Source organism: Helianthus annuus, chromosome 6 (genome assembly GCF_002127325.2).
Source record: "Helianthus annuus cultivar XRQ/B chromosome 6, HanXRQr2.0-SUNRISE, whole genome shotgun sequence".
NCBI classification, from domain to species: domain Eukaryota; kingdom Viridiplantae; phylum Streptophyta; class Magnoliopsida; order Asterales; family Asteraceae; genus Helianthus; species Helianthus annuus.
Genome location: NC_035438.2, coordinates 48,308,965 through 48,324,815, shown reverse-complemented (window position 1 = coordinate 48,324,815; position 15,851 = coordinate 48,308,965).

Genomic DNA, 15,851 nt, shown 5'->3' with positions numbered 1-15,851 from the left:
AAATAGTACATGACCCCAGGAAAGAAAATCACTTGGATTTAGCTCATGTCTATTTGAATGTCTGTATGTGTCCCGATACACACAATTTTGATCTGACTCTGAAATCTTCTCTGAAAAAGTCGTGTACCTCCTCTGCTGCATCCAGATACATGCTGACCTAGAGGTGCTAGGCAACGACAGCTTCTGCTGCATCCAGATACATGTTGACCTAGCTGTACGTTGTCGCGCTGTAGATCTAATACACCCGAAAGAGGCCCTCTAGTGCCCAAAAGAATCCCCAAGAAACCTATATCAAATTGAGAAAAACTCATTTGATCTGTACATTATATCATCTCTACAAAAGATCTATTCTGTTCTCTTCTCAACCTATTCCCAGTTAAGCTTTCAGAGATATGGATTGGACTTGTGAAATATGTGGTAGGGAAGCTTCATACATGATAGAGTGTGCTGTTTATATTTCCGGGATTTGATTAGTATTTGCTTGGGTGTTCATTGTTAAGAAATTAAAACATGATAAAATACGTTACAGGCAGTTATATGGAACTGGTCTGGGGAGATGAGTTTAGATGGACAAATATACTGGCAATCGTCTAGATCATTCGGTAGTAGATCAGTGTTGATAAGTGAAGTTAAGCCCGAAATCCTGTGATTTGATCCCTGAGTAATCTCTGTTATTTTCCTAATTTATTTTTGTAAATAATAATTTATTTTATTATTTATTTTTTTGTAGGTTTTTGCAAATCATGCTCTAAAAGTTTAATGGGTTATTAAAATGTTAACTATTTCTTTAAAAAAGGGATTTGATTATATTTGAGTTATTAAAGGAGAATCCTTTTAAAAGTTATCGGCCCTTTTTATCAGCCCAAACAGTTTGTCCCAGCCCAAAATCATTGGCCCACTTAGTTGGGTTGAGGTATAAATCAAAGGTCTCGAGTCGAGACCTCATTTCTCACTCGAGACTTTCTGAAATTCTCTCTCAAAGTTCCGGCGTCTCTGATCTTGTGTTTCTGACTTGATTCCGACGTGACTCTCCGGTTTTGAGTCATCATACTTTGTGTTTCTGGTCTCGATTCACTGTTTATTAAGGTATGATGAAGTTTTGTTTGAAGTTTTGCATATGATTTGATGATGATCTGATGATGTTTTGAAGATGACCAAGAACCCTAATTTTTATATATTTTGGTCTTCGAACTAATCATACGATGTTTTGGGATTTTGATTCAAAAAGTCTGAAGGATAAAGTTGTTTGTGGAGGTCTCGACTCAGATAACATTAGGACTCGAGACCAGTGGTTACGAGTCACAATCTCGTGATTATGACTCGAGATATCAAGGTCTCGACTCAAGGTCTCGACTCGAGATCTCAGCAGTCTCGACTCATGGTCTCGACTTTGTGATTCATGATTTCAACTCGAGAACTCATGGTCTCGACTCATGGTCTCGAGTCAAAAGCAACAGGTCTCGAGTCAAGATTAAAAAATCTGAGTTATGGTGTTGTTGATGTGGTCAAAATGTTGACATTGAAATTTAAAGTTTTGTGAAAATATAACTGTCAATGTTTGTAATGCACTTCTGTTATGTGCAGATTATGGATTTAAAGTTTATTTCAACACACAATCAGGCAGGATACTTAGCACCTCCTCCAGAGAAGCACAGAAGATTGTATACCTCATTGATGAAAGGTCTCAACAGCTGCCGTATCATTCACGCATTACGAGATAATCCAGTTATCTACGAAAGTCTTGTTCAAGAGTTTTGGAAGAATGCGAAAATTGAAGTTGTTGAAGGAAAGGGGGTTATTGTCTCTGAAGTTCAAAAGAAGGTTGTTACTGTGATAGAGCAGATGATCCGAGAAGTTCTACAGTTCAATGATCAAGAAACAGATTCGATTGAACTTCCAGCTGGCACAGTTGAAGCGATTTTGCCTAGACTGAGTTATGAAGGAAGATATCCACCTCTGGTTAAGAAATTTGTGCATCCTTATTGGCGACTCTTGTTGCACATGTTTCTTTTGTGTATAACCGAGAACAGAGGAGGCACGGATCAGCTGAACAGTACACAGGCTGCTGCTCTAGTCTGTGTGATAACAAATGAGTCGTTCAATTATTCGAAGTATATTCTAGAAGCTATGAAAAGGAATGTGTTAGGAGTCAGGAAGGACAAATTTCTCATGTATCCAAGGTTTTTGCAAATGATTTTTAATGCGCGTTATCCAGAGTTGGAGAGATCTGGAAACACATTGGAGTTGAAGCCTATGGGTCCAGCTTGTTTTGGTGCTCTCACTCCAAAGAAGGGTACTGAAAAGAAGTTTGAAGGATTAATTTCGTTGGAGAAATTTGGTCAATTTGCAGAGACTGAAGATGTCGTTGCTAATCCAGTGATAGCGCAACCTGTTCAAGAGAATGTTATGCCTACAAATGCTATTGTTGCTGAAGAACATGATATTTAGAGGGGTGTTGAAGATGAGCCTGAGACAGAGTTTTTAACAATTGATTCTGACGATGAAGGCATTGAAATTATGTGTGATTCTGGTGAAGATGAAGAGCTTCCTCCTGAAGCTAAAGCTGTTACTGCTGCTACTACTGCTCCACCTGTGATTTCTGCTGAAAGTTTGGCTCTGCTGTTAAAATCTGTAACTGAAAAGATGGGAAATCCTCCTTCTGATCTTTCAGTTTCTAATGAAGAGTCTAGTGAGAACCCAAAGGATCCAGATTCCCTACCATTGAAGCGGAAAAGGAGGGATCCTCGGCTCGGAATGTATGTTGAGCAAAACAAAGATCAACCCATGAATACTGATGAAGATGATGAAGGTCTTTATGACTTCGACTTTGAGAAAAGTGTCACTGATACCACCACCGCTACTGTAGATATCTTTGAGTTTGATGCTGACACTCAAAGAAATGATACTGATACCACCACTGTTGATGTTCAAGTTACAAGTGTTGATACTGATTCTGTTGATGTTATGTCACTTGGTGTCTCTGAATCTGCAGGTCCATCTAAAGTTGTTCATGACATACCTAGCAGTTCAAGTGGTAAGAGACCTGAAGAACCAGTGAGGATGCCTTTTGATGATGACTCAAGTGATGATGATGAGTTCATTAGTATGAGAGAAATGAAGAAAAGGCTAATTGTGGTTGAGCAAGATTCGATTCATAAAGAAGCAAAGATTATCCAACTTAAAGATATCATAGTGCAAAAGAATCAACAAATTGAACAACTTCAAGGAGATGTCAGTTTGCTGTTTACTATGGTTTATGATTTACGTGGAAAGCTGGAGAAGAAGTTTGGGCAAGAGTTTTCTGATCCGACTGATGTTGAAAACAGAAGAGAAGCTTTCGAAAAGGATGATGCTGAGAAAAGTGCTGCTACGGAACAATACTTCAAAAGAGTCACTGATCCAGTGGCAGACAAAGAAAAGGCTGAAAAAATTAAGAAGAAAAGAGAGTTGGTGATTTTGAAGAACAAGAATCTGAATCCAGATGATGATGATGCTCATGCAACTCACCATTTAATGGATGTTGGTGAAACTCTCTACGATCAAGTTGGTAATCGTTCTGGAGTGGTTAGCTGGGGTTTTGATCATGATCGAAAGAGATGGTGGATTAAAAGGAAAGTGGGCCCTGTCGAGTGGTATAAACACCCAGGTCAGTTTCAGTCTTTCACAAAGGTTGATTTGACCGAGTTGTCCAAGGTACCGTATGTAGATGACAAACCTGGAGGTCCTGGACATGTGTTTTTCGAGAGATTGAAGAGGGAAGTTCCCCATAACTTTCCGTCGATGCGTACGGCAGAGTCATTTGTTAAACCAGTTAAAGGAGTTAGAGATCCATTCACCAAGAAGCGTATGAAGATTGTGCACTGGCCTGTGACTGACAAGGAAAAGACAATTCCGTTGGTGAAAAAGATTCCAAAAGGTGCTTTGAAGTCTTTACACTTCTGGGCTTATGATGAGCGTCTTGGTCAGGCTGTGTTTGTTTGTGATGGTGATGTAAGCTTTCGCTTAGTGGATCAAGTGGATTTACTTAATCTTGCCCTTGAGGATCTGGAGGTGTTGGCACAGAATCATATTAGAGCTACTGAGAAGTATGAAGAGATTGCTAAAGGATGGACTGCAGCTGTTGCTTCAGCCATTCATATTCGTACTAAAGGTTTTGGTGGACTTAAGGATCGTCTGGGTGGTGATCGTGACAATTGAAGTCTCAAGAACCTGCATGCATAAACCTAGGGGGAGATTGTTGGAACCTGAAGGTTTATTCATGTAGGTTAGCATAGTTGAAGGGTTGTTTCTATGTTTGGTTTAGTTAACATATGGGCCGATTTTGTAAGGGTTGGGTTAGTTTGTTAGTTGTCGCAATGGGCCTAGGTTTAAGTCCAATTGTTTTGTATTTAAACAAACCTCAACCTCTTGGTTGAGGTTGATCAGTGGCTGTGACTAAGGAAGGAGCCGAGAATAGCTTAGAGATCTTGTATCGGTCTTTGTTTTATCATTGAATGCAAGATTTCCGGTTTGTGATTCTATTATTATTGTTTTGTTTATTTACTCGTTCTTGAATCGGCTTGTGATTTTTTTCCGCACCATCACAAGTTTGAGACTGATATCATTAAAGGATCCTAACGGGTTTTACAGAAAGATCGCATTTAGCGATTTTTCTTCCTTTGACTTCAATCTTGACTTTGACTTTGACTTTTGAAAACACGGGGTGTTACAGTTTACATTTGAGAGGATCAAGCCATTCACACCCCCGCCATCCAATACCAGTGGGGTTTGAAGAAGGTCCTCGTAAGCTTGAGCCAGGCCCTTGCAGGATCTATACAGTGAACAAGGCTAGAACCTTACCAAACCATTCCCTTAACCCTCTACCAGGTAGCCAACATATCTCCACATAAACCATGGAAATATGAATGGTGTAAATCTTTTATTTTATATAGACAGTAAAATAACACCAGGACACCACGAACAAATGATAAGGAAGTTTCACCTTCAACATAAGAAACTAGTTATTAAAGTCATTAATACAAAACCAAATAAAAAGTTCGAAAAGATAAAAAAACAAAAGTATTACACTAAATGCTTGTCTTCACCAAGTGATGTAAGAGACTTATGCAAACATGGCCTTTGATTGTCAACAAATCTTACTATCAATCTTGGATCCCGAGACTACTACACACTCTCTATGATGGATGATGGATGATGGTAGTGGATGTGGGTGTTGTGATGGTGGTGGAGTGTGGGTGAAGTGGGAGAGAGGTGGTTTATCAAGGGATGCCTTTGAAATGAACCAAGCACCTCTATTTATAGCCTGCACAGAAGCCCAGACACGGCCCCGTGTCCATCCTCTTTCTCTTTCTTCATTTAATGCAGTTTGTCTGTATTAGTTGATTACGCCCCCGTGTCCACTGGGCACGGCCCCATGTGCAGAAGCCTATCTGTACTATCAAGATTTGCTTGGATTATGCGAATCTTAGTGTTGACCACGGCCATGTGGAGCTGGGCACGCCCCCGTGTTGGGAAATAGAAGCTTCTACAACTTCGTCCATTCTGCAGACACTTGGGCACGCCCCCCGTGTCTACTGGGCACGGGGCGTATTCAGCCTTCTGTTATTCTGTTTTTGCTTGGGAAGATGCTGTCGAGGGGTCGGGCATGCCACGTTTATTCCTTTTCGTGTATTTATGTTAGATTTAGCTGTATTTTTGCTTCTTTTTTTCATTTACGCTCATTTAACCCTGAAAATACAAAAGGAAGACAAAAGCACACTTTTTCCAACATTAGTACTAAAAAAGGTTAGTTTTATGCCTCATTAGATGTAATTTATGTGTTGCATTTTACACACATCAAGTGTTGAGTGTTGAGAGTCGTCAGTGTTATGAGGATGCTCGAGTTGTTGCGAAAAGGCTATCCTACGTTCTTTGTTAACGTAGTGGATATGAAGGCCAAATGTAGGAATATCAAAGAGATTCCTATTGTTCGTGATCATCCATAGGTTTTTTTAAAAAGACTTACCTGGATTGCCCCCTGCGAGACAGATCGAATTTCAGATCGATTTGGTACCCGGTGCTGAACCAATTGCAAAATCTCATTCTAGATTAAGCACCGTCTGAGATGAAGGAAATGTCGAATCAACTTCAAGAGCTACTATACAAGGGTTTCATTCGATCAAGCTTTTCGCTTTGAGGTGCATCTGTTTTGTTGTGAGAAAGAAGGATGGATCCTTCAAGATGTGTGATGATTTCAGAGAGCTGAATGAGTTGACTATCAAGAATCGGTACCCTATTACCAAGGATTGACGATTTGTTCGATCAAGCTATAGGGATCCTACTATTACACGAAGATCGACCTATGATCAGGGTATCATCAGTTGATGGTTGTTGACGAAGATATTTCGAGAAACTGCTTTTTGAACACGATATGCCCATTACGAGTTATTAGTCATGCCTTTTTGACTAAATTAATGCGCTATTTTATTCATGGATCTCCTGAACAGGGCATGGAAACCCTAAATGGATAAATTCGTGATAATATTCATCGACGATATACTTGCCTATTCGCGAATCAAAGAGAATCATGAGTAACATTTAAAGTTGACTATGGAGATTGTTGAGGAATAAGAAAGGCATGCATGTAGATCAGTCTAAGATTCGGGCAATCAAACGATGAGAAGCGCCAAAGACCCCGTCGGGAGTACGACAATTCATAAGACTAGCTGTGTGCTACCGGAGATTTATTAAGAATTTCTCTAAATTAATGCAGCCTTCGACACTAATAACCCCAAAAGGAAAAAGGGGATTCATTGGACAGAAAAATAGGAGGAAGCTTTTCAAACCTTTGGAGGAAATGTTGTGAGCGTGTGTTGTCACAGCCCTCGATCCCAAATTCCCAGGAATGGGCAGTCGCAAGCCAGTTTCGGTGGTATCACGTTATTTATTCAATTTGGCAGCGGAAATATCCATCAGGACCGTAGTTAGGAAATATTTTATCAGAGTAAACCACCACATTTTTATAATATTAAATACATGGGTAAAACCCAAGTTTTAAGTACATATAATTTCATAGGGATACACCCTATTTTATTTAAGAAACACATCTATTTCTTTTTAGGTAACTTTATTGCCACTTTTCCAAGCCTTCAGTGCTGTCCAGCTGGCTTCTATTTGGCTTTCACATTTTTTTACCTGAAACGCGTTTTAAAAACATATTGTCAGTGGGAAATACTGGTGAGTGAATCCCAGTTTAATCAAGTTGAAATACCAATCATTTTACAGTATTGAGGTCACATCCGCAATTACATTTGTTTCCAAGAAATAACAATTAACATCAGTGGTACTGTCATACTCAACTTGTGGAATGTTACCACGCCAGTAACAAATTTTGTATACAAAACCCCAACATACCCACTATAATTGTATTCTTTACAAATACTCAATAACTGCTTTGTATATATTTAATTAAATGAGGTTTTGTAAAAATAGTAACAAAAGGTTTACAAAAAGTGGATCAACTGACATTGCTGTTTTAGGGTTTTCAGTAAGGATGTCCTGGGAATAATCTATAATTTACGCAAATGCACGTGTGTTAGTATAATAACCCAGTTTAACATTAGTAATACCCTCCCCGAGACGGCATTCCAGCGACTACGTCGGGCAGAACCACGACAGCCGTTACGGAACCCTAGATCAATCGGGCAGAGTATCTAATACGTCTCAAGGGGTTATAATACTTACATCGTAGCAGAACCTCGCTATTTTAGGGGTATAATACCCGACTATAATGCCTCTAATTCAGAAAGTGAGATTGAGAATGAAATTGTGAACGACGGAAAGTGAAACCCCGAGGCTTCTTTATATAGGGCCTGATTTTGGGTTTCTCGCGGCCCGCGTAAAGGATAAGCGGGGCTTACGCGGCCCGTGTCAACGCTGGTCAACAGCGTAGCTTAGCTGGGTCAGCTTGTAGACTCGCCACGATGCCGACACGTGTCAGCTTAGGACGCTTCCGCGTTTCATGATCTTACGCGGCCCGCGTTAACTAACATAAACTCTTACGCGGCCCGTTTGAACTAAAGAAATCAACGATGTCAGGTTCAATCTTGATACCGCCCGTGTGAATGGTTGGGATGGGTCTACGCAGCCCGCCTCAACTCCATTTTTCTTATTTTTAATTTATTTTATATGTTATGATCTATTTCGAGCTCGGTTTTCACATACGGGTATAATATAAGACATATTAGGACATTTTAAGATATACTAGGGTATCGGAACTATTATGAGGGTGTTGGTTTTACCGAGGGTTGTTACATCCTCCCCACCTTGTTTTAGAGCTCGTCCTCGAGATCTACTAGAACAAGTGCGGATATTTCTTTTGCATTTTTTATTCAAGCTCCCATGTGTACTCAGGTCCTCTTTTGGAATCCCACTTCACTTTGACTAGAACTAATCTCTTGTGCTTGAGATTCTTAATTTTCCTATCTTCAATCTGTAGAGGCCTCTCTACAAACTTGAATTGTTCATTTACCTCTATATCCTTAAGAGGTACAACAAGTGATTCATCAGCTAGGCACTTTTTGAGATTAGATACATGAAATACATCATGTATTCCTGCCATTTCCTCTGGCAGTTGTAGCTGATAGGCTACAAGTCCTATTCTTCTAATAATCTTGAAAGGTCCAATATATCTAGGACTTAGCTTTCCTCTTTTGATGAATCTTACCACTCCTTTCCAAGCAGAGACTTTTAGCAATACTTTATCTCCTACTTGAAATTCCAAAAGTTTGCGTCAGTTATCAGCGTAACTCTTCTGTCGATCACGTGCTGTTTTCAGTCATTCCTTGACTTGAATGATCTTATCGGTTGTTTCTTGCACTATCTCAGGTCCAGATAGTTGCTTTTCCCCAATTTCTGCCCAACAGACTGGGGTTCTGCACTTTCGTCCATAAAGTGCTTCAAATGGTGCAGCATTGATACTTGTGTGATAACTGTTATTATAAGAAAATTCTATCAAAGGTAAGTGATCATCCCAATTACCCCCGAAATCAATTACACAAGCTCTAAGCATGTCTTCCATTGTCTGAATTGTCCTTTCACTTTGCCCATCCGATTGAGGATGATATGTTGTGCTTAGATTTAACTTGGTTCCCATTGCTTTTTGGAAACTTGCCCAAAAATGAGAGGTAAAACGGCTATCCCTATCAGAAACAATTGATAAAGGTATTCCATGTAATGAAATGATTTCATTTACATACAATTTGGCTAATTGTTCCATACTAAAAGTTTCCTTCATTGGTAGGAAATGAGCTAACTTGGTTAGTCTATCTACAATCACCTAGATTGTATCATTACCTTTTCTTGTTTTGGGTAACTTGGTAACAAAATCCATTGTTATCAATTCCCATTTCCAAACTGCCATTTCTAATTGATGTAACAAACCTGAGGGTTTTTGGTGTTCAGCTTTTACTTGTGAACAAGTTAAACACTTAGATACATAAGCTGCTATATCCTTTTTCATTCCTATCCACCAGAAATTTTTCCTTAAATCCCGGTACATCTTTTCACTTCCTGGGTGCATCATATATTTAGACTTATGAGCTTCTTCTAATATACGGTGACGTAAATTTCGTAATTTAGGTATCCACATTCTCTTTTTTATGGAATCTACAAATTCCATCTATTCCTTGTTCTAATTCCTTAGTCATTCCTATTAATTTTTCAGTATCTTCCTTGATTACTGATTCTTGAACTTTTCTAATCTGATCGTTTAAATCTACTTGTAGATTTAATTTAAGAGAACGTACCCTTTTTGGCTTTTCGTGATACTTTCGACTTAAAGCATCAGCCACTACATTGGCTTTTCCCGCATGGTACTGGATATCACAATCATAATCACTAAGCATTTCCATCCAGCGTCTTTGTCTCATATTCAACTCTTTTTTCCCGAAAACATATCTTAAGCTCTTATGATCTGTGAATACAGTAAACTTACTACCATAAAGATAATGTCTCCAAATCTTAAGGGCAAAAATTATGGCTCGTAATTCCAAATCATGGGGTGAATAATTTTCTTCATGATTCTTAAGCTGTCTAGATGTTTAAGCTATAACCTTTTGACGTTGCATCAACACACATCCATAACCTAACTTAGAAGCGTCACAATAGACTACAAAGTCTTCTGTTCCTTCTGGTAACGCTAATATAGGTGCATGGGTTAAACTTTGCTTAAGGATTCTAAAGGCTTCTTCTTGTTTTGGTCCCCATTCAAACTTAATGGATTTACAGGTTAACTTAGTTAAAGGAATGGCTATTCTAGAAAAATCTCGAATAAATCTTCTATAATAACCGGCCAATCCTAAGAAACTTCTAACCTCGGTTGGTGACTCAGGGGTTTTCCATTTAGTAATTGCCTCGATCTTTGTTGGATCCATATGGATTCCTTCATGATTAACTAAATGTCCAAGAAATTGTACCTGTTCTAACCAAAACTCGCACTTTGAAAACTTAGCGTAAAGCTTTTCCTTTCTTAACTGACTTAAAAGTAAGTGCAAATGCTTTGCATGCTCCTCTTTACTTTTAAAATTGGTGCTCCCCATGGCGATGAGCTTGGCTGCATGAATCCTTTCTCCAACAATTCGTCTAATTGGTTCTTTAGTTCCTGCATTTCAGCGGGTGCCAAACGGTAAGGTGCTTTGGCAATCGGTGTTGTCCCTGGTAGCAGGTGGATTCTGAATTCAACTTCCCTATCTGGCGGCAGTCCTGGCAATTCCTGTTGGTGCACTACATCTGTCGACTTCATCTTGGATCGAGTCTTAGATTGCATTGTATAGATTAGGGCATGTTTTACGAGAAAGCAGGAGAATGTATGAAGTATTAGGTGCTGATTTCGCTCATATGGTCAAGTGTACACTCAGGCGAAATCAGACTAGCTGATTTCGCTCATATGGTTAATCTGGTTTCGCTTATATGGACTTGTGTAGTCTGGAGCGAAATCTGGAACCTATATATAGGTGTCCATGAGCGAAATCACATAACAGTTGTACGAATTCCATACCGAGGTGCTGCCAGTGTGAAGACTGATTGTAATTGTGTTTAAATCTATATAATCAGTAGTTAATAGTGAAATCAAGCTAAACAAAGACTGAATCAATGAATTCCGCCTCTGATTCAGTCTGAGCACTCTTCTGATCGACTCGTTAGGTCGTTTCGTGATCCTACATGTGGTATCAGAGCTCAGGAGGAAGAGTTCTTACCATTTAGCTCGTTTTCGCTGAAAAATTCTGATTTCTACACCTTCTTTCATCATTTCAGAAAGTTTCAACGGTCAAAATTGGATCCAAATTTCACAAACTGTAGATAATTGGACATAAACAAATCCCTGAAAGTTTGACACTGAAATTCGGACTAAAAATGGACCAAAATACCCTCCGAACTGATTTCGCTCATATGGACATTTTGTGATTTCGCTCTTGGTGTCCTGATTTCGCTCAAAGTTACAGGTTAATTTCGCTCCTAGGACATCATTCTTGAGATTTCGCTCCAGGGTAACATCTTGATTTCGCTCCAAGCTGCTCAAAATATCTGATTTCGCTCTAAAGTCAGGCTAATTTCGCTCTTGTGACACAATTGATAGAGATTTCGCCCCAAAGACCACTTGATTTCGCCCCAAAGACCACCTGATTTCGCTCCAGAGTGCTCAAAATCAGTGATTTCGCTCCTGTGGTTATTGGGATTTCGCTCGAAAAACCTATTTCGCTCGAAAGTGTACATTTGTTTGAGATTTGTAGGGATTGTTTGAAAAATGGCAATAATGTTTGATGAACAAGAAAACTATTATTTTGAGATATTTAATGATTGGAATCGAGGATTTATAGATGAGAGTTATAAAAGTGTGAAAAAGGATGTTTGGGTCAAAAGATTTCAATATTTTGTACGTTTGTAAAATGAAACATTGGAAGATTTAGAGAACCGATATGGAGTCTTACTTGGTTACTTAAAAAATCATGAGATATTTTTATCAGATGCTGAAAAGATAGAAAAGTTTGCTAATGCATTACCTATTGAATGGAGGGAATTTTTGAAAAATTTAAGAAAGGATTTAAATTTTTCAAAATTACATCTAGAAGGATTCATCAGTAAACTTAAAACTCATGAATTTGACAATGCAAAGAAAAGGAAAGAAATGTTTAAGGTTTTGGAAAATAATTTGATGGATATGAGCTTAAATGTGATTGACGAGATGAACAAAAGGATTGTTGAATGTATTAGAGCAAAATATGTTATGAAATACGATATGAAGAGGGGTTGTTATATTGATGAGAATGCGAATCCTCTTGATTTCGTTAAATTTTTTTGTGCAGATACATTCAGGACAAAGGAAGAAGAAGCTTCAAAAGTTGAAGAATCTGTGAAGTTTGGATCCTCAAGTTTTAAATCGGTGTGTTCTAAAGGTGACAGCTTTAAGACTGAAAATGACAAACTCATGAAAGATTCGAAAAGTTTGACTTTGGAAGTCAGGAAGTTGAATGATAAGAAGCAAACTGATGATAAACAGATTCTTATGTTATAGGGAACTTGTGAGAAGTTGAAGTATGAGAATGATAAACTGTTAAGTGACTTGAACAGTTTAACATTAGAAAACAAGAAGTTGAAAGGAAAGGCAAAAGTTTTTGAAGAGAAGATTAAAAATTTTAAAATTGAAAAATCAAGAATTGAAAAGGAATTTCAAAGTCAGATAAAAATTCTTGAAGATGGGAGAAATGTTTTTAGTCTAAATAACATCGATAAGCAAAAAATGATAAATTCTCATCTTCAGAAAATTATTAGACTTGAAAAAGAAGGTGAAGATGCTCGAAAGAAAATCAAAGAGTTAAAAGAAAAGGAGTCTGAAAGCAAAAAGAAATTTTCAGATAATGAAGATTTCTGGATAAAGCTGGAAAACAAGAATCTGAAGGCAAATGAAACAAAATTTCAAGAACAGTTAAATGTTTTGGAAAATGAGAATGAAAAATCAATCAAGTCTCATCTTGAACGAATATCTCAGCTTGAAAACGAAGCTAAGAATTCAAGAAACAAGATTGTTGAACTTGAAAAGAAATTGAAAGGTTTTGTGACTTCATCAGATTTTTTAAATATCCCCTGTCCAAAACCGATCAATTTTGTTCCAATAAGTGACAATGTCACAAACTTTGACAATGTCAAAGTTGAAGATTGTGATGAGAAATCTGATGATGAAAATGAAAAAATTAAAAAACAAAATTTGTTTTTGAAATTAAAAGAAAAGTTTCAGAAAACTGTTTTGCAATCAACTGAAACAGGTGAATGTTCAACACAGAAACTTGTTAAGAAGATTGTAGAACAAAAACAAAAATGTAAAAATGTGAAAAATGTTCAAAAAGAGAATAACAGCTAATCAGATCGATCATCCAATCAAAAACAAAAATTACAAAAACTAAAAAATGAAAACTCAAAAATTGTTGGTAATAAGTGGTGCAGGTCGGACCACAGTGCTCAAAAGTCAAATCCAGCAATCAAAAGGAAAAAAGGAATATCACCAAGCCAAACAGTGCTTTGATTTGAGCATTTGGGCTGACAATGGTGATTGGTACGATAACAGAGTGTGTTACCGATGTGGTTATCAAGGACACATTGCTGTTAACTGCCAAGGTTGGAGTTATGAGACGAGGAGATGCTTTAACTGCAACATCAGAGGTCACATTGCCAGAGATTGCCCAAGGAGATCAAATGAAAGATTGAGGGCTAATTCTCAGAAATTGGCAAAGATTCCAGTCAATGTCAAGCCAAAAGAACTGAAAGTTCAAGAACCAAAAGTTCAAAAACCAAAAGTTCAAGAACAGAAAGTTCAAGAGAAGAAAGTGAAACTTTCTCAGGGGCAGAAAGACAGACTGCGAAAGAAGAAGAAGGCACGAGAATATCTGGAGAAGATATTGTCCTCAGCTTCCCTAGTTGAATCGAATAAGAGTTTTGATGAATCGACTCTCTCGATTGCAAAGTCAAGCAAGACGAATTCATCAGATACAAATCTGAGGACGAAAGAAGAAAAGAAGAAGAAGAAAATGGTCGGCAATGAATCTGACGTGTCAAAGTCAGACAAGACACCTTCAGGCGATGAATCTGACAGATCAAAGTCAGACAAGCCATGTGCAGGCAATGATTCTGGTTCGTCAAAGCCAGAGGAGCTATTGGTTGAGGTAAAAAAGGAGAATTCGGGTTTAACAATGGATGATGCAAATTTTCCACCATTGTTGAACAAGAATTCGAAATCACCCAAGGATTGTCAGGCATGGGTGAATCTATTCAAATAGAAAAGCCTGACTTGCCGGAGTTCCCAGGTTGGTAAGCGTGGAACATGAATCGGCACATTTCTTGAGAAATTTCACTTTGGTGATTTTTCGCCTTACATGTGGTAAATCAGGGACATTAAGTTGTACTTGATTTTCTACAAGTGATGTTTGAAATTTAAAGCTAAAATTGTAAAATCTGTCATATGTATTACGAAAACAAGGTGATGAAGTGGCCCCGAACCTACAAATGATTGGTAAACAAACTAATTTTTCCGAAAAAGCCATTTTGATTAAAACAAACTTAAGTGTTTTGAAATCATAATGGGAAAATAGTTTGTTGTGAGGGGGAGTTCTGATTGTTTATGCCAGGTGGATAGAGAGTTGAAGTGATTCTCATCAAGTTGTCAAGTTTGTACAGTTTGTTTCAAATTTTCCCAGAAAATCAAAATTGAAACATATTTTGATTTTAGGGGGAGTAAAAATTTAAAAAAAATAGAAAATTTGAAAATGTCAAAAACATTAAAAAATTTAAAAATGAGTTTTGCTGAAACAAGAGGAAATGATAGAAAATCAGTGGACTATCACAGCATGCTAAAGAAATGTAAAGTCTAAAAGTGATAAACGGTCTCACTAAAGATGTGACGATAGGCTCAGCTAGACTAGTAGATTTGCAAATAACGATACAAACATAAAGAAAAAGCCTAGTTCTAGTGGAAAACTTGATCAAAAGCATAGTGCTTAGTTTTGTCCTTCTTGATTGTATGCCTGCTCAGTAATCGCTGAATACCAAAAGGCATAAAAAACTTGTTAAGTTTGTGAACTTTCACAACTTCACTAAAAATGACACTGTGATTGTGTATTTCTTTTGCAAAGATTTAAACTTGTTTTATTTCTTTATTTTGTTTAAGCATTGGACATCCTCTGCGTATACGTAAGTATCGACCTGAATGTTAGTGCCTAAACGTTTTGCTTTATTTTCTTTGGTGTTTCGTTTAAGCTTTGGATCACCTCTGCGTATACGGAAGTATCGACCTGGTGGTTAAAGCCTAAACAACTTCAACTTATTTTTATTTTCTTATTTTGTTTAAACATTGGACTTTCTCTGCGTATACGGAAGTATCAACCTGATCGTTAATGTTTAAACAAATGGATTTGTTTTCGCACAAATCACAGTTGATCAAAGTTTAAAGGCATTACTTGAGTCAGTGTACTGCATGATGAGGGGATATGTTGAGATCGTGGGGTCCATAAGAATTTAATGTGAAATTAATATACCTTAACGCATCGGTAAGCATGTCGAAAGTTTTAGTTTGAGTTTATGTGGACAACAATATCGTCAATCTATGTGAATCGTTTAAAACTTAAAACGATTAAAAGCTTAACGGTGCTTGTGATTTGTCTAAAAACTGATCTGATCCTCTTTCGCAAACTCACAAAAATATGTTTGTACATATTCCATTCCTGCATTTAAAATTTCTGTTTAGTTTACATATTTTGAAAAATCCAAAAATATTTTCGACAAGTGATGTTGGAAAGCTGATATTCAAAATCTCAGAGGCTAAACGT